Genomic DNA, 19,081 nt, shown 5'->3' with positions numbered 1-19,081 from the left:
CCTCCCAAACTTGCTCTCATAATTGGCCGGCGAAGAGATATGATGCAATAGATAAGTCAGCGGTGGAACAGGGAGATTACGAGCTGTCCTGTTTTACCAAACTTGCTGTTACGCTGCCCATGGAGCACCCCATTCGCCCAAAGACACAGTCCTCCCTGCCCCATCAGCAAGCCTGGCCTCACCGGGAGTAGCTCTAGCAATGTATCTCAGCCAGGCCTTCAAACTCCTCCAACCTGGGCTGAAGGAGCTCTGCCAGGCAGCTGCCTGTCCCTGTCCTCTGGCCTCTCTTCATATGGTTGGCCTTTCCCCACCCAATCTGTTAGTCCTGGGATGGCAGTGTCCACTCAGTTCACAGCCTTTGATTCCCAGAGATTTCTGATTCTCTTCTTCTGGCTTATAGGACCAAGTCCTTGGCTGCTCTGCCCTACTACTCTTCCCCATTACTATCCCCCATCCAACATCCAAGCGGGGCCTCACCAGCCGGTCTCATTCCTACATATTCAGCCCTGGAACAGCTGACTCAGCCTTCCCCTACCACTGGCAGAGAGTCACTTCTAGGCCTGTGTCCAGAATCATGATGATGATAATAATAACAGTAGTAACTACTACAATGTAACCACTGAGATGAACCAGATCTACTTTGCTTCCTGCTATGCTCATGTTTCCAGAATGCAGCATAGAACCTTACACATTGGAGGTATTCAGTAAATGTCTGAGGAATAAAGGAATAGATGAGTACCATCTATCAAGTGTTTACTAAGCCCCAGAAAGGGCACCTAAGTCTTGTTCTCATGTTACCTAATTTAATCCTCTAAACAAACTTTAGCAAGGGATAATACTGTCCTAATATTATGGGTGAGGAAATTGAGATGCTAAGGAATCATATAGCCAATAAATAACAGAAACAGATGTAAAACCCAGTTCTAGATGTCTTTTAAACCTACTACCCTATACAAATCTATCCTGTGAGTCCCCAAGGTCAGTCTGGCCCCACTAAGAACAGAACAAGAGATTGCAAATCAGAGCCCCCTGGGCCAAAGCCCTAAGCAGTCAAGCTACATCTCATGATGTGTTACATAGAAATGGCAAGCCGCTGGCTCCCAGAAATGTTTTGGTTCCCCCTCAGCTCTGGGAAGCCGGGCTCCAATGCGTGACTGCCCAGTCCCCTCAGATAACTCTGGACAGAGGGTACAAGCTGACCATCCAGAGCTTTGGCCAAGAACTCTAGAAATTCCTCCCGCTGGTGACCACCTTCAGCCCCTCCCCTCCGCAGCTGGACCACTGTGCATTCCAGGCAGATGTCTCAGACATGAGGTGGGACTTCAGTGATTTGGCAGGCTGAGTATCTGAAACAGATGAAAAGACTACTAGTCGTCCCCAAACATCCATTCTCTCTTTAATAATAGAACTTCCAATTTTAGATGGGTAAGTTCTGGGAAACAGAATGACACCAGAAGTCATGTGTACTTTTTCTAGATCCATGGTCCTTAACTAGGGGTGATTTTGCCTCCCAGGAGATATTTTACAATGTCTACATATATTTGTCATTGTCACCACTGGTATCTAGTGGATAGTGGCCAGAGATGCTGCTAAACACTGACAGTGCACACTAAAGAGAGTTATCTGGCACAAAATGCCAGCAGTGTCAAGGCTGAGAAATTCAATTCTAGATCTTATCCTTAAAAGGAATGCACACGGCCTCCTCTGGTTTTTTCCTCCTCTCCTCCAGGCTACAAGTTGAGGAAAACTGGAGCAATCTCCTTGGACTTAGAAAATGGAAACTAGGCCAGGTGTGGTGGGTCACACCTGTAATCCCAGCACTTTGGGAGGCCAAGGAGGGTGGATCACGAGGTTAGGAGATCGAGACCAACCTGACCAACATAGTGAAACCCCATCTCTACTAAAATACAAAAAATGAGCTTGGCGTGGCGACACGCACTTGTAGTCCCAGCTACTCAGGAGGCTGAGGCAGGGGAATCCCTTGAACTCAGGAGGCAGAGGTTACAGTGAGCCAAGATTGTGCCACTGTACTCCAGTCTGGGTGACAAGAGCAAAACTCTGTCTAAAAAAAAAAGAAAGAAAGAAAGAAAAGAAAAAAAGAAAATGGAAACTACCTGCTTGGGGATGTCAGAACCACAATAACAGCCTTGGATGACCTACCTCTACTATTACCATGAAAGAGAAATAATCCGCCTTGTATTTTGGGGTCCTTTTGTTATAGTAGCTTAGCCCATACCCTGATATGAGGGATTTTATGAGGCTAAATAGGATTTCAATTTAGCATAACTTAGTGTAATTCCTTTTTTTCTATCCTCTTTCTCTCTTACCCTTGCTTTTGGTAACACCCTGTGATGGGCAGAATAATGGCCCCCTAAAATGCCTCTGTCTTAATCTCTGGAACCTGTGAATATGTTAGGTTACATGGCAAGGGGGAATTAAGGTTACAGATGCAATTAAGGTTGCTAATCAGCTGATCTTAAACTACGGAGGGTATCCCGATTACCCAGAATTGCCCACTGCAATCACAAACATCCTTATAAGTGAAAGGGGGAGGCAAGAGAGGCAGAATCAAAGTGATGCAGCATGAGAAGGACTCAACTGGCCATTGCTGGTTTTGAAGATGAAAGGGAGCCACAAGCCAAGGAATGCAGGGAGCCTCTAGAAGCTGGAAAAGGCAAGAAAACGGCTTCTCCCCTGGAGCCTCCAGAAGGAACCAGTCCTGCAGTCACCTTGACTTTAGCCCAAAGAGACCCCTTTAGGACTTCTAACCTTCAGAACTGAAGGATAATCAAGTTATATCATTTTAAGCACCAAGTAGTGTGGTGATTTGTTACAGCAGCCAGAGAAAAAGAATATTCATCGCCTTCTTTCTTTCTCCTTCCTCTCTCCTCTATCCCTCTTTTCAATCTAGCTTCTGGGGATCTATTCATTTTCTATGAAAGTATGAGCCACTGTGTACGACAGGCCAAGGCCATAGTTTGCCTATGTCTGGAGTCTCCTGGAAAGCCCTCACCAGCAGGATAGCCTGTGCACCTGCACATGGAAACAGCAGCCATGCTAATCTGGAGCATGAGTTCGGTCCAGCAACTCATGAATTTGACTCTAATTTCTTTCATGATATGTTTTCAGAAACACAGATTTCATCAGCATCCAAGATCCTGCAGTAAGGAGCCCAGGCTGCTCTTTATGAATCCCAGGTCATCACTACGTGGTCTGCTTTCCCAAAGGTGCTCTGCCCAAAGCCAAAGGGACCAGTAGGCAACAGCCATGTTAACTGTAGGCGGAATTAGCCAGCCCTGTAATTCCAAAGTGTTTAGCTTTGGAGCACAAAAAGTTAAACACCTTCTTGCAACACATTGTAAACATGTCAGTGTGTTTAACATGTTAACCATGCTCTGTTCTCCTGCCCATGTGTTTAGAAAAGAAACAGGTTATGATGTTTAACTAGTGAATAGATGTATGCGCTCATAGCGGCTAACACTTTCTAAACACTTGTGGATGCTTAAAATTATGATGTGTTTAAGATTCGAACACATTTGCTTTTCTACACTCTTAATCCAATGAGTGCTGGCTGCATTTTTTTTTTCTAATTGCGAGGGTTTGTCCACCTTGCAAAGGCCAGTCTGCCATGATGAGTTCCAAGAGCTATCAATTGCCCTTTTTTTAAAATTAGCATTTTCTTTGATACACAAATCCCCTTCTCAAGGAAAGGAATAACTAGAAGAGTGTAAATAATAGTCATTCTCTAGAGGATGTTGAGAGTCCTATTCTGTTAGAGAATTTAAAGGGTTTTACTGGCATCAGCTGCAAGGCTTTACCAATTTCACCATATGGTTCAGAAAATGAAAACCAAAGAGGCTCCAAATCCTGCAAAGGCCACACAGAAGTGTATGGAGGAACTGGGGATAATACCAGGCCTCCAGGTGCTGCCCAGGCCTCTGTTTACTTGTCCTCTCTACCCAGTCTCCTCAAACCAGCAGCTGGAAAAGGCATTGAACACTGCCTCCCGCTTCCAAGTGTGGGCTCACCATTTGCAGTCATACAGAGGGTTGTTTGGGGGTGGTTGTCCATCCAGTCCCCTCTGTCGTGCTGTAACCTTTCTACCCTACACCTCCATACTCTTTTGCCTGATGATGCCAGTAATATTCTCTCCAATCTCCTTTATCTACTCTGTGTCTGCCCACTTCTCCATGCCCTCTTCTGACCACAGCCCCTCCTGTAAGTGGCCTCGAAATGGCCTCTCTCTCTGCCATCAGACACCCTCTCTAACCAACCTTATTTCTTGCCAATGTCTCCTTTCCCCTGTAGGTTCCAGCCACCCTGGCCTTCTTTTAAGCTATTTCCTGCCTCAGGGCATTTCAATACGCTGCGAGAAAACCAATCTTTCCTTGGTTCCTGTCAACTAGCTGTTTTAAACAACAATGCCTCGGGAAAGCTTTGCCTGACTATCCCATAACCCCCTCCAGCCCAGGTCATATCCCCATTTTCTATCCTGGCACTTTTTGCTTCTACCCTTAGAGCACTTAATTACCATTTATTTAGGTTTGCCTTCCCCCACTAGGCTAAATTTCCAATGAGGGCAGGGTCTAAGGCAGTCTTGTTCACTGTTGTATCCTGGGCACCCAATGCCTGACACGTAGTTAGCACCTAATGAATGTTTGTTGAATGGCCAATGGGACTTCCAGCTATCCAGTCAATCTTGGGGTAGTGGAAAGAAAGATTGCATTATGAGTTGGGGGCTGTGAGTGTTGTTTCCCACCTGGTGCAAGCTGTTTAATTTCTCTGACTCTCGGTCTCTCTGCATGCCAGATGGGGAACTGGCTCAACTCAGCAAATGTTTATCAAGCTGGCCCCATGTATAAGGATGCTGATAGGCTCTCTCAGTGCCTGCAGAGATGAAAAACACAGTCCTGGCCCTCAAGGGGCTTGTCATTTAGTGTGTAAGATTAAGGGGCCAGGCGCGGTGGCTCACACCTGTAATCCCAGCACTTCAAGAGGCCGAGGCAAGCGGATCACGAGGTCAGGAGATCGAGACCATCCTGGCTAACGCAGTGAAACCTTGTCTCTACTAAAAATACAAAAATTAGCCAGGCATGGTGGCAGGTGCCTGTAATACCACCTATTCGGGAGGCTGAGGCAGGAGAATTGCGTGAACCCAGAACGCGGAGCTTGCAGTGAGCCGAGATTGCGCCACTGCACTCCAGCCTGGGTGACAGAGCAAGACTCTGTCTGAAAAAAAAAAAAAAAGAAAAAAGATTAAGGCTTCAACATAAGTAACCACAATACAAGGCAAATTTGTTTTTTGTTTTTAGTATATGTCTTCATTTATTTCATTATGCCATTAATTATCTCCCTGCAATATTTTGTAGTTTTTAGTGTACAGATCTTTTACATCTTTTTCAGCTTTATTCCTAAGTATTTGATATTTTCTAATGATATTTTAAATTGCACTATTCATAATTCTAATGTCCAATGATTCACTGTAGATACATAAACATACAATTAATTTGTATATGTTGATCTTGCATCCTGCAACCTTGTTAAACTTAGTGATTAGCTGTAAAATTTCTTTTAACTTTTAGGTTCAGGGGTACACGTGCAGGTCTGTTACGTAGGTAAGCTTGTGTCACAGGGGTTTGTCATACAGATTAGTTCATCACCCAGGTATTAAGCCCAGTACCCATTAGTTATTTTTCCTGATCCTCTCCCTCCTCCCACCTACAGGACAAATTTGATAATGCTCCAAAATCATTTGAAAGGACTAGGGAATGCATAGAAGAAAGAACCTACCTCCAAGTAACATACTGAGAAGGCTTTATAGGGGGAGGGACACCTGGGCAAACTTAGAACAGGCAGGACTTCAGCAAGCCAAAATGAGAGGGAATCCTTTCACTAATGCAGTGACATTAAAGACACAGAGATGGAGAAGCCTGAGAGAGGCTTGAGGAGTACCTAGGACCCAATGTAGCTGCCATGTAGGTTACAGAGGAGGAGATGAAACTGGAAAGGTTGATTGGAGACACATCAGGAGGTTTTGAAATGCCACTCAGGAGTTTGGAATAAACTATGCAGTAGGAGCTACTGGAGGACTGTGGGCAGGAGAGTGACCAATGAGAGCTACGCTTTAGGGTGGTTAATCCAACTTCCAGGACAAGAGGGATGATGTGTTAAGAGGCACCTGCAGTTATTCAGGAGAGAAGGGAGAAAGCAGATGGCAGTGAGAAAAGCAGCAAGACGGGGAGGCTGAGCTCAAGGAGCTATCGAAGACAGAAGCAGCAGGACTGAGGAGCTGGCCAGATGAGCAGGCCAAGGGGAATGCCAGCGAGGATGCCAGCAGGCCAGCGAGGATGCCAAGGGTGCAAGCTTGGACCATCAGGAACAAGATGGGATAACGAACAAAAACACAGGCCACCGGAGTAAGAGAAGCGGGTGGGGAAACACATAGCATATTTCAGACACGCTTACTGCAAGGCCCTGGTGAAGCCGTCAGGTGAAAACACTTGTAGGCAATGGGAAATGCAGGTCTTAAAACCAGAATGTGGATTAACACTTCCCAGCCTGGCCACAGGGCTACTGGGAAAATCAAAGGAGATGGTGAAACAGAAGGTACGTTGGGATCTACAAGTCACCATGTACATGTAAGGCATGACAATTTGTATTTTTATTACTGCTCCAAAATACATCTTAAATATCTCAGAAGCTGGGGATTGGTCTCTCTCTAATCTCTAATCTTAGAGATTAGAAACCTGAAGTTATTCCCTGAGTGTTAAAACCAACCCATAAAGGAGCAGAATGGAGGTCCTTGTAAGACAGAATGGCTTCGGGGCCAGCAGATAGTGGCAAAGATGCTGAACCATCCCTGTGGACACGGGAAAGGGAGAAACATGGGGCATGACTGATGCTCACCCGAGTATTGTCTAGGGGCACAGAGGCAGGAGCACTTCCCTCTCTGGAATACCTACCTGTCACCACACAGGTCCTCATACCTAGGTGCAGAGACACACGTACATACATATTCCCAATGCCTGGATTCTACCCCCTGAGATGCAGGCTGGCCTTCTGGTTTACACAGCAGCCTGTGCCTGTGCGAGTTTGGTTAATGTGAGTTATGCCATTCATGGCAAGCAAGGCTGAGCACTAGACGTTACACCAATGATTTGCCAAGTGAATGCCACTTGGTGGGTCCTTAAGGCACTTTAAGGAGACAAATGATCCTGGGCTTTCAAAACAATATTTTTTAAATACTTAACACCTATTTAGAGAAATAAAGGAGAAACTTATTTTTCAACAGTAATGAACATTCAACATATTTTCATTAACAAAAATAATTCTCATTAATATAAAATAGAATTCCAGACACTGAATGTGCCATTAGCATCTCAGTGCATTTGGAACTGTCTTTCATTTTCCAGTTTTGGCATCACTCATAAATGGATAGCATCAGTCCCCTGCACTCACTGAAGTCTGAGGTAACATCCATGGATAACGTTACAAGGTCATCTTGAAAATATGATTTATGATTTTTGTTCCTGGCTTTCCATTTTTCTGTAATTCCTTTGGAATCAGGTGGGGGGACAATTGGTTTCCTGAAGGCGGCCTCCCAGAGAGGGAGCTGGCCTTCTGCTGAGTTCCATGGCTCCTCTGCAGTTTTCTGAACTGGGTATCTTCTTGGGAGGTATATTAAAACGTTTAAATTTTAGATTATAAAATAAATCACTGATTTCCTGAGAACAGCATTACTCCATGCATAATCCACTTTCAGAATTTCAGCTGGCTATGCCTGCTAGCTCTGGGCAACAGTCAGCTGGCTAGTCTCAGGACAGGTGAGGACACCCACAATTCACACCGTGCAAGTCGCAAATGTGAGTTACCTAAGCACTTGACTGATACAGGGTCAGTATAGTAGAGACTGTTTCCCATGACTGTTGAGTGCACTGTCTGTGAGGTCACAGTAGACTTTATTTGTTGTCCTCCTGGCACAGGAAGCCTGTACTTCTCAAGCCCCTTGGAGCAGGGCAGAGCCATATGCTGGGCTCTGGCCACAGGCTGAGACAGGAAGTGACTCCAAGGCTGAGGCAGCGATGAGCCCATGCACTGCTTTTTCTCTCCTTTCCTGTGCCTCATTGATTAAGAAGGTCATGTATTTTACAAATACAGCTCTCATGGGTCCCTGAGTTGTTATATGGAGGACCTTTGCAGAGTTGCCAGAACTGGTGTAAGAAGTAAACCTGTGTGTAAGAACTTGGTATTTGAAGATTGTGTATGGAAATGTGACCCATGCCAGATTTTTCACATATTTGGTGACGTTTCTGCTCTTATAATTGATTGGTGACTATATTAATTCTCTATTGCTGCTGTAACAAATTACCACAAACTTGGTGGCTTAAAACAATACAAATTTATTATTTTACAGTTGTAAATAACTGGAGGCCCTACGGGAGAATCCATTTTCTTGCCTTTTCTAACTTCTAGAGGTTGCCCACATTCCTTGGCTTGCGGCCCCTCCTCCATCTTCAAAGTCATTAATGTAGTATCATCAAATCTCTCTGGTTTCTGTTTCTGTCATCACATCCCCCTCTGTAACTTGGACTCTCTTGCCTCTCTCTTCTAAGGACCATTGTGATTATATTGGGCCCAGCCAGATAACCCAGGAAATCTCACCTGAAAATCCTTAACTGAATCACATCTGCAAAATCCTATTTGCCATGTAGGGAACATATTTACAAGTTCAGGAGATTCCATTGTGGATATCTCTGAGGGGCTACTATTCAGCCTTCCACAGTGACCCATGCATTTTTTTTATCCAATTGATCTTTAATTCCATTCTGGTGAGATTTAGCCAGTAGCCAGATGGCCCTTCCCAAGTAATATTCCTCCATATTGCCTACAGCCATATAGCTTTTCTTTTGAAACACATACATTTCCACATATGAGAGCTGATTATAGGGAAATAATCCAAATGAAGATAAGCTTTATGCACAAAGATGTTTATGAAGGATTATGGATTTTGTTATAAGAAAAAAATTGGAAACATCTAAATGTGCAATGGTATAAGGAAATGTGCAAAGAAATTCTAGAACACCCCATGTGCAAATATTATGCAGCCATTATATTTATAACAAATGTTTATAACTCTGAAATGTTCTTTATAATGATTTTAAAGCAAGTTACACATTTATATGATCTCAACACTGACAAAAACATATGTAGAGGAGAAAATTCTGCACATGTATACACCAAAATGTCAATAGTGAGGTTGCTTTTTTTCTGGAGGATATATATAACTTTAGTTTTCTTTTTCATACTTCCATTTTTTAAAATATCGACAAAAAACAAGGATGACTTTTGTAATCAGAAATCTCTGTTGATGATAACAGCAGGTCACCAGGGTAGATAGGAGTGATCTGGAAGTGCTGGATAATTCTGTTTATTAGGAGAGGTGCTGTATCCTCCATCTGTAAGAACCTAAGGACTGGGTGCTGGATGATTCCCCTTCTATGTGTGCTGGGACCCTAGGGCATCCCTTCTTTCAGGGCATTTGCCCTGAGGGAGCATCTAGGATTTCTCCAGAAGATACAGGAACCCACCACCCATTGGGCCATACTGGACAATGAGGTACAAAGTTGGAAACATCACATGGATGGTTACCCTCAGCCTTCTGTTCAGTTCAGCAAGAAGATAATCGAAGAAAGATTTTCAGCGTGAATACGGAAAAAGTATACCATCCTCCAGGGTGGCCAGAGCCAAGGTTAAAAAAAAAAAAAAAAAGAAAATATTGGGCCATAGCTCTTCACTGCAGAGAAGCAGTGCTGGTCTCAGAACACATCATCCCCAAGGTGAAAATGAGTGGCAGCCGGTGTGGTAGGAGTGGGAAAATGGGGACATTCAAAGACTGCCAGGGGAGGTGCAAACTAGTAAAAACAAAACATGCCTGTGGAGGGTACTAGGGTCTGAATCAAATCAAATCACAAAAATGTCAGTTCCTGTGGCCCTGCATTTCCACTTGAAGAAATGTATCCTAAAATAAGAAAACTAAAAATCTAAATGCCCAGCTTTATGAGATCCACACAGTAGATTATGCAACCATTAAAAATCATGCTCGAGTAGAATATTTAATAAAAAGAGATATTTATAATATATTGCTAAGTTTAAAAAGCAGAATATAAAATAGCAAATACAGCATAATCAACTTTCATAGCAAATAAATACGTAAATAGATGTTCCTAGCAAAAAGCCTGCTTATACTAAAATCATCAAATGTGATAGAATAACAGGTAATTTGCAGGGTTTTAGGGGAGGTTGGTGTGGGGAGGTATAGATCTCAGTTCTCTAAGTTTTCGGCTTGAAGCGTGTATACCCTTAACATAGGGCTTTTGCTTCCAAAATAATCAGCCTAAAGTTCCTTCCATTGTTGGAACTCCTGTTCTGCTCCCTGGTAGAAACACCTTCATGTGCATTGTCCTCCTGGGCCACATCTGAGTGGCCATTGGAGAATATGCACTTTGAAGAACTACCTGGCTTTTGCAGGCCCCGTCCTGCTGTTGCAGGACTGGGTACCCAGGAATGGTTTTAAGGATTGAACAAGCTTTTTTAGGCCAAGATTATGGTTCTTTTGATAACATCATTTCTTCAAATACATGTGAAATACTTTTGTTTCTGGTTATTCCATATGTAAAAAGCTACCATTAAAGCTCTTGCCCATTCACAATGTTTAAACCTATAAACTGTTCTTTCACATACTGCCTGCTGAGCTCTGCCAGTGCTCATAGTTTTATGGTAACTATGTTGAGACCATCTGAAAGCATAGGTCTGGGTGGAAAACAGCCTCCGTTAAGCCCACCTAGACCAGCAGGCTCCCTATTGCTGTATGGCAGAACACTAATTTTATCCTCTGCTAAGTCTATGACTTCTCAAATACCACTTACTCTTTGCTTCAGTTTCAAGTACAGAAACAATTGGCTTTTTCAACCCAGCAAGGCTCCAAATTACTGAACTCTCAGTCAATTTAGACTCCAGGCTGCAGGCAAGAGAGCAGCACAAAGTCCCGTTCCTGCCCATCTGCTCTTGCAAACTAGCTCATGCCACCCTAACTTCACCGCATTCTTACCAGACTTCGTAAAAGCAACAAGGTGCAACCCAACACACACCAAGAATCTGAATCTCTGTCATCATTTCCCTATTGCCACAAACCTCAGGCAGCATATGATCTCTCTTCAATGTTGGGCAAAATTTGATCAAATGTTTTACCACACATAACAAGGGTCACTAAGCAATATCTAAAGTCAGTCCTTACTGACTGGCACCTCAAATTCTTTTTGGAACAAGACAGAATATGTAGCAAAATATGCACATCCCAATGCATAATGACCACTTCGAGGGTATCGGCCTTCACTTGGCTGTGCGCATTCTGTAAACTTCGTTTTTAAATTGCCAGCCTCAGTTTCATATTAGTCATACTTAATAATTTCCTGCTCAATGTCCTTGGAAGGAGATTTTCTCCACATTTAAAAGCCTTTCTCAACAATTAGCAAAAAGTGGACATGGGTTTAGCTTGATTAATCATGTCATGTATTCAGGTGTCTGCACATAGCAGGTAGGTGCAGCAATTCCTCATCAGATTCCAGTGAGATGTCTAAGGCTGATTTGATGACAGATATGGAAGCTCAACACTCAGGATAAAGTAATGTCCCCCAATCTCCAATATAGTTTGGGTATTTTTTCCCTCCAAGCCTCATGTTGACATGTGATCCCCAGTGTTGGAGGGGGTGGCTGGTGGGAGATGTTGGATCATGGGGGCAGATCTCTCATGAATAGCTTGGCGCAATCCTCTTGGTAATGAGTGAGTTCTCACTCTATTAGTTCATGAAAGAGCTGGTTGTTTAAAGGAGCCTGGCAGCTCTCTTGCTCTCTCTCTCTTGCCATGTGACATGTCCACTCCCCCTGTGCCGTATGCCATGACTAAAAGTTTCCTGAGGGCTCACCAGAAGCTGAGCAGATGCTGGTCCCATCCTTGCACAGCTTGCAGAACCGTAAGCCAAAAAAAAGCCTCTATTCTTCATAAATTACTCAGTCTCAGATATTCCCTTAGAGCAACACAAAACAGACTAATACATCCCCATTTCCCCAGTGCCTGACCAGAATTATGGTGTTTTTCCCTGTGGTTCTAGACAGGACATGGTGAGTTGGGCCCACCAACCCTGGTGGGTGAGACAACAGCTCTCTTTATGTGTCTGACCTGAGTCTACCAGCCCTTCTTCAATCAGCCCTTTTCTTAGTGCTATAGCTGCAGGGAAGAGTCTGCTTTTTCCAAGACAAACAATCAGACTAGTGACAACAGCTTTGCAAGTTTGGAGGAGTCAACCTGATTTAGTACTGTCCTCTCCCTGGTGAGGACGATTCTTCATAAAAGACCAACATGGGGGGTGAGGTGGGTGAGGAGGAGGGGAAAATGAGCAGGCTGCCTTTGGAGTGTGACCTGTGTGTGCAGGTACATTACCAAAGCTCCCTGCTCACAAGTCTCTCATGCCCCCTGCAGACTCCATAGTCCCCCATCAAGGTTCCTGTTCCATCACTGGAAACTTTAACCAGGTTACTCTTATAAGTGTCTCTGCCCAAATGGGACAGCTGGTTATGATGCAGGTGAACCCCAACATTGGGGCTTAGCCCAAGAGGGATCTTGGCTTCACTCAGGAAATAATTCAAGCATGAGCCAACAGTGAAAGGAAGCAAGTTGATTTGAGCAACAGCATACAACAAAATGGCTGCTCCACAGACAGGGCAGGGCTATCCCACAGGCAGAGTAGCACTGGTGGATTGCTGGCTAGGTATATTTACCCCTACTCCTAATTAGATGCTAAATAAGAGGTGGGTAATTCATGAACTTTCCGGAAAAGGGGCGAGCAGTTCCCAGAAGCATATAAAGTCATTTCTGGGCATTGCCATGGCATTTATAAACTGTCACTGTGCTGGTGGGAGTATCTTGTAATATGCAAATGTATTATAATTCCTAGTCCTTGCTGGTTGTGGACAGTTTCCTTGCTACATCAGCAGGGTCAGGAAAACAAGCCCTGCTGATCTCCTGGCTCAGTTAGGTTAGGGTCTAGGGGAGTGCCATAGTGAAGACCCCAGGCACTGACCCATCCCCAGAACCTCCTCCTCCAGGCTCATTCCCTACTCATTCATTTGCCCATCTCCTGTGTTTGTTTGGTATCTATTTCAGCTCCTCTTCCTGGTTACAACATCCAGATAATGGCTCTCCCCACTCAGCTCAATCCTTGGGTCTCCTGCTGTCCATCCTTGAAGGAAGTGAACCCACCCATCACCAAATGCCTCAGAAGAGATGCATCAATAGCTGCTTCCCAAGAGGCAGGGAGCGAGTGCTCAGAGAAAACTCTGGGTAGGGGTGAGGATGATGCCGAAGGTTAGCTCTGCTCCCACTGTGCTCATGACTCTCTGGGCAGTCATGGTGCTTGGCCAGGTTCTCTTGGCATCAACCCCCTTTCTTCAGGTCCTGATCCAAAGCCCAGCCTTGAGGATGCTGCCTGTCTCAGATCCTGAGCTCCTTAGAAGGAGAAACGGGGCCAGGCCCAGCACTGGGGCAGATGTAAAGAGCAGTTTAAAGACTATAGGAAAAAGGAGGAAGTAGAGGACAAGGGAAAGGGAGAAAGAAGAGGGGGAGGAGGTAGAACAACCGTGCCTCCTTTATTCCAGCCTCCATGCCTTTGCTCATACTGAAACCTAAAGGGCCACCATGTATGATCTCCTCCCCACAACCATTCCCATCCTCATTGCTCTCCCCTGCTGCTGGTCTCACATCTGTCACACAGCCTTGCCTTGCCTGTGCCCTCCCAACCCAGCCTGGGCTCACAGCCTGCAGCGTTGTAGCCGTTAGCTGCATGTGCTTCAGGCTTGGGTCCACACTGCAAGTTGCTCCTCTCGCTTCCCTGTGGTGACTCACGGGCCCCTGTTGCAGCCTTGATTGATTGGATGACAGGGTAGCCAGGGTCTGAGGCACCCTAGTGGCTCTTTGCAGAAGAAAAAGGAGTCCAGGGCACATTCCAAGCCCTGTCAACACTGGCTTAGCCCCTTAGTGGTGTAAAATCTCACGCCTGGAGTCCTGTAAGCTCCTGTTGCCAGCTGCAATTTTATTGGTGGTCTGTGACTTCAAAGGCCTCTCCTCCTGCATGGCTGAGCCAGGCAGGCTGCAGAGCAGAAGGCCTGTGCCCAGGGCACCAGGGAATTCCCCCAGGACCTGGACCCAGCCTCCTCTCCAACCTACACTGCCTCTTTCTTTTATAGTCACAAAAATCACTTTCCCAGCTCCCTTGGCAGCCAGAGCAGATGGAACTGCAGGCGAGGAACTGGCTTTCCTGGATCAGCTTCTTAGGATACCGCTTTTCTGGATCTGTTTGTCCCAGATTTGCAGGTGAGACACTTCTAACCAAACATCTCTTCAATGTCCCAACTGGATAAGATACCTTTTTTTTCCTCTAGAAAACCCCAGCAGTGGAAAGACAGGAGGCTGGGGTGTGGTCTGGGTCATCCTGAGTACCCACTTGATATCTGTCTGCCTAATCTATCAAGGAGGGTGACACTGAGGCCTGGCCACTGCCTCACAGTTCTTTGGAGGTTAGAAGAGGTCAAGTCTGGGAAAGCAGGCAGTGAAGCTCTCAAAGAGAAGGCACTGCTCAGTCCATACTGCTGGTGCCCCTCGCTGGCCGTCTTGACACTCAATGAAGTGTTTAAGACACAGTGTCTGAATCTCAACTCTGACATTTCCCAGCTGCGTGCCTTTGGGAGAATTACCCAACTCTTCTGGGCCTCCATGCACTCATGGGGATTAGCTCATATTGGTGAAACACTTGAACAGTCCCTGACACCTGGTAAGTGCTATAGAAATGTTTGCTATTGGTTTTTTTGTTTGGTTTGGTTTTGAGACAGAGTCTCACTCTGTCGCCCAGGCTGGAGTGCAGCGGCATGATCTCAGCTCATGCAACCTCCACCTCCAGGGTTCAAGCGATTCTCATGCCTCACCTCCCGAGTAGCTTAGGTTACAGGCGTGCAACGTCCAGCTAATATTTTTTGTATTTTTAGTAGAAACGGGGTTTTACCATGTCGGCCAGGCTGGTCTCAAACCCCTGACCTCAAGTGATCTGCCAGCCTCAGCCTCCCCAAGTGTTGGGAGTATAGCTGTGAGCCACTGCACCCGGCCAGAAATGTTTGCTTTTGTTATTATTGCCACACATATGCCTCATCTTGCTCATTTATTCCACATGAATAGGATTTGTGTGCCAATGAGATGACAAGCTTCCTGTATCCTTTCCTCCCCAACACATACAGATACCCAGTCCAGCCTGGTGTGCTCAAGCAAGAGCAGCTCAGACCCTGCTCAGCCTTTTGCTTGTGAAGTAAGCTTGGGCAAATTATTAAACCCCTGCAATCTGGCATGCTCATTTATAAAAGGGAGCTAAGAATAACCTGCTTCACAGAGTGGCATAGAATTTACATGAAATTTAGATAAAGCTGCTAGTAAATATCAGCAAAGCTCAGTGCCTGGCATACTACAGGCACTTAATGAACGTATTAATGAATATTTGTAGTAGGCATTGAATGAATGTCTGTTCTCCCCGGTACTGGGCAAACAACAGTTCAGTAAACACTTGGCAGCTTCAGGTCAGTTCTGAAGAGCATGTGTTAAAGGGGGTGGTGGCATCAAGTGACCAGCCCCACCCTCCACCACTGGCCACACCTTCCATAGTGACCACACTGAGAAAACACTTAGATGGACCGATGGGTGTGAATCCCTTGAGAGCAAGGCTGCATCTTCTCTCTTGCACTTGCCAGCATCTGGCACAGCTGGGTATTAACCACACAAGACACAACTCCAGCGGCGGCGGCCCTGGATATCTGAAATCCTGTCCAGAATATTGAGAGAAAGCCAAAGAAGGAAAGCTGCCCTCAAACATGCCCAGGATCTTGCTGGAGATGGAAACTAACAAGGATGGAAACATGACAGCAGAAAAATACAGACCAGTTTGAAGTCTGCCCACCTGGGAGTCAAGCCACATTGAAAATCAATAAGGCATCAAGGCTGGGAGCTCGGAGAGCCGACTGGATACCTGCGTGGGCCTCCTTTAAAGAGGAGAAAGCTTTGAAGTTGCAGACGACCAATAAAAATACAGCTGGCATTTACAGCTTCAACTCCTCCTGCTTTTGCTTTTCACCGTGTTGCTAAAGCTGCCTACAAAGCTGCTCCAGGCTGGACTCTTGGCCCAGGTCGACAGAGCCCATTCCCATTCCATGGACAAGAACAGGGGCTCTTGGTGTCCTCTGGCCAGGGATTGGTGATCAACTTTAGGCATGCTGGCAATTTCCCAGGACAACCCCGTCTTAGGTTCTGAACATCAGAGGCAATGGCTAAGGTCCCCCAAAGCACTTTGGTAAGTTCAGTTAGAAGCAGGCTAAGTGGTGGCCAAGATAAGCCTCAGAGAAGCTCATGCTCTTCTGGGATACCTTCGCTCTGTTTAGTGTGTTTTCCGTTCTCCTGCCCATTCAGTGTTCCCTTTTCAATGCCTGTAACACCAGGAGGAGGAAGGGCCTTCTAGAATGAGCCCTTCCCCTCAAAGATGGAGCAATCCAGGTACAACGGGTTAGTCTAAAAGGGAAACAATAGTTACAGTGAGAGGGAGCTGGACCCTGATTCCCAGCCCAATGCCTAGGATTTAAGATGCTGAAGCTGGAGGCTCTTCTTTCTTCTCTCACTTCTCTATTTACCACTCACAGGAAGCTCCAGGAACTTCCTCTTTCTTCAGCAAGCATAGAAAGGGTTCTCAGAACTAGGGGCTCCTGGCCCAGTGAGGGAGACAAGACTTAAAGCATAAAACATCCAGGCAAAAAGCTACAAAGCAGTCTCAGAATGAATGGAAGGTGTTATGCTATGCAACATATATGGGCAATGTCAGGCTTAATGACCAAGCTGAGCTAATGTCAATAAACAGAGAACTATTAGGAAATTCATTAATCAAGGTCTTGTTTATACTCCTATTTGTCAACCAAATTATTTGTTTGACTTGTGGCCTCCTTGGTTTATTATGGCCATTTCTGTCATCAGCAGAGCTGGGCTGCTGGAATTTCACACATAGGTAGTCCTGCCTCTGTCTTCAGCATGCTCCTGGTCAGCCTTCTCCCAGAATCACACCTCTCAGCAGGGGCCAAGGTCTGTCTTCAGTTAACAAATAACCATTCTTTATAATCCAGTGGTTTACTGGGCCTTAATTAATTGATTTGCTAATCGCTGTTTCCTGTTTCCAGGAATGAGCCCAGGAAGTTGACCTTGGAAGCACTCTCCTGCTCTTGGGGCCATGTCATCAGGAAGAAACTCCAGGCTGAAAACACAACTGCAAGGCCAACAGGCCGGGGAGCAGCTTTCTCAGGACACCTGAGGTCCTGCCCCACCAGGCTCTGGTCTTTACACACCATCTCTCACTGTCCTCCAGCCCCAACTGCACATTGCCTTCCTCCTTCCTGAGCTCATGCTTGCCCCTCCCTCGGCATCTCCCTAGCCCCAGCCTGAAGGCTGACCTCCTCCAGAAAGCCTCTCCCTCACCACGAGGCCAGAAAGAGTCTGTCCTGTCTCTAGCTTCTGAGTTTCTTATTCCCAACGACTGTCCCTGCTCCACTGACACCTTCCATACACAGCTTTGTGAGCTGTGTGCGTCTGTGGGTACCAGAGGGTAAGTTCGAGGGCCAGCTGACGCCTACTGTCTCTACTGTCTCACAGATCTGCATTGGGTTTCCTTGGTCCCAATCCCCCACAGACACACATACATGTACACACTCACACACACAACGCTGGACCAATAGAGAGAACTTTATCAGTAAAATGTAACTATTTCATTACACCAGAAGCTATCCGTGTTTAAGGCCCTATCCCCAAAGCAAGTAGAGAATGACAGTTATCTTGGTAAGGAACAAGGGCCTTCCCACTTCCATCCCCTAAATTACACTAATTTCTGGTGTTTCCACCTTCTCTGAGCCAGTGCTTCCATTTGGGAAATAAATATGAAATGATTTCTCCATTCAAAGTGACAGATCACAGGTTTCTAGGTAGCAGGCAGGGGAACCTGCCTCACAAAGGTAGACATCCTTTATGACTTTGAAGGGAAAAGGGTGAAGGGCCTTGTGGGGAGTGGCAGCGAGGATCAGATTTCTCCAGAATCACTCGGAGTAATATCTATCCTCAGCAGCCGCCCTGTGGATTCTGACACATCTCAAAAAAGCAGGGGTCTGGAAAAAGCAGTCAGCATCTCTTACCTTCTGCAAAAAGCTACTGTGCAGACTGTTCCTTTGTAGTGTGGACTTAAAGAAAAAAAAAATCAAACCATCTTGGAAAAATCAGAAAGCAGATGCGTCCATAATGGAACTTGGCAAGAGCAATAGAAACCTCGTTATGGGTGTTACAGGCACTCACACCTCAATTAACCTAGGGGGCGTGGGGCTGCTGGTTTCTCTGCACAGATGTCAGGGTGAGAGACCCTCATGGGCAGAAGACTTAGATACCCTGAGACTCCTTCTGAAACTAAGGACCCGGGATCCCCACCCAGCCCTGGCCTAGGATCCTTTTCAGAGCTTCGGAGCCTCATGTCCAGGGTAGTCCGTGGACACGGGGCCACCTCTGGTGCACCCTGGGCTGCCTAGGCCGCAAAGCCCACCCTGGAGTGGGAGGAGCCCAGCCTGTGGCCAGCTCTGCACCCACAGCCACGACCTGGTGCCGAATTTTACTATCTGCCATTTACCATTCTGACGGGGAAAACAAATTTAAAACACCTGGAAATTTATGTCTCTGATGGGTCAGGTTGCACTGTTCCATTATATCAAATACTCCAGGCTGTGTGCTTCAAAGGCCGCCGGCCTCGGGAGGCCACCAGGGCGCGGGGCCTTTGTTAGCGGTGGGGATGCGGGCAGCCCATGGCCCACCTGCGCCTGGGAGCACCCCAGGGTGCTTGGGCCTGAAGGCCGGGGGTGGGGGAGAGGGTGGCCTTCAGAATCAGCCCCAGGCACTGGCATGTGCTCTTTCGGAGGC

The sequence above is a fragment of the Pan paniscus genome, chromosome 12 (genome assembly GCF_029289425.2).
Source record: "Pan paniscus chromosome 12, NHGRI_mPanPan1-v2.0_pri, whole genome shotgun sequence".
NCBI lineage: Eukaryota > Metazoa > Chordata > Mammalia > Primates > Hominidae > Pan > Pan paniscus.
Note: the sequence above shows the minus strand (reverse complement) of the source record.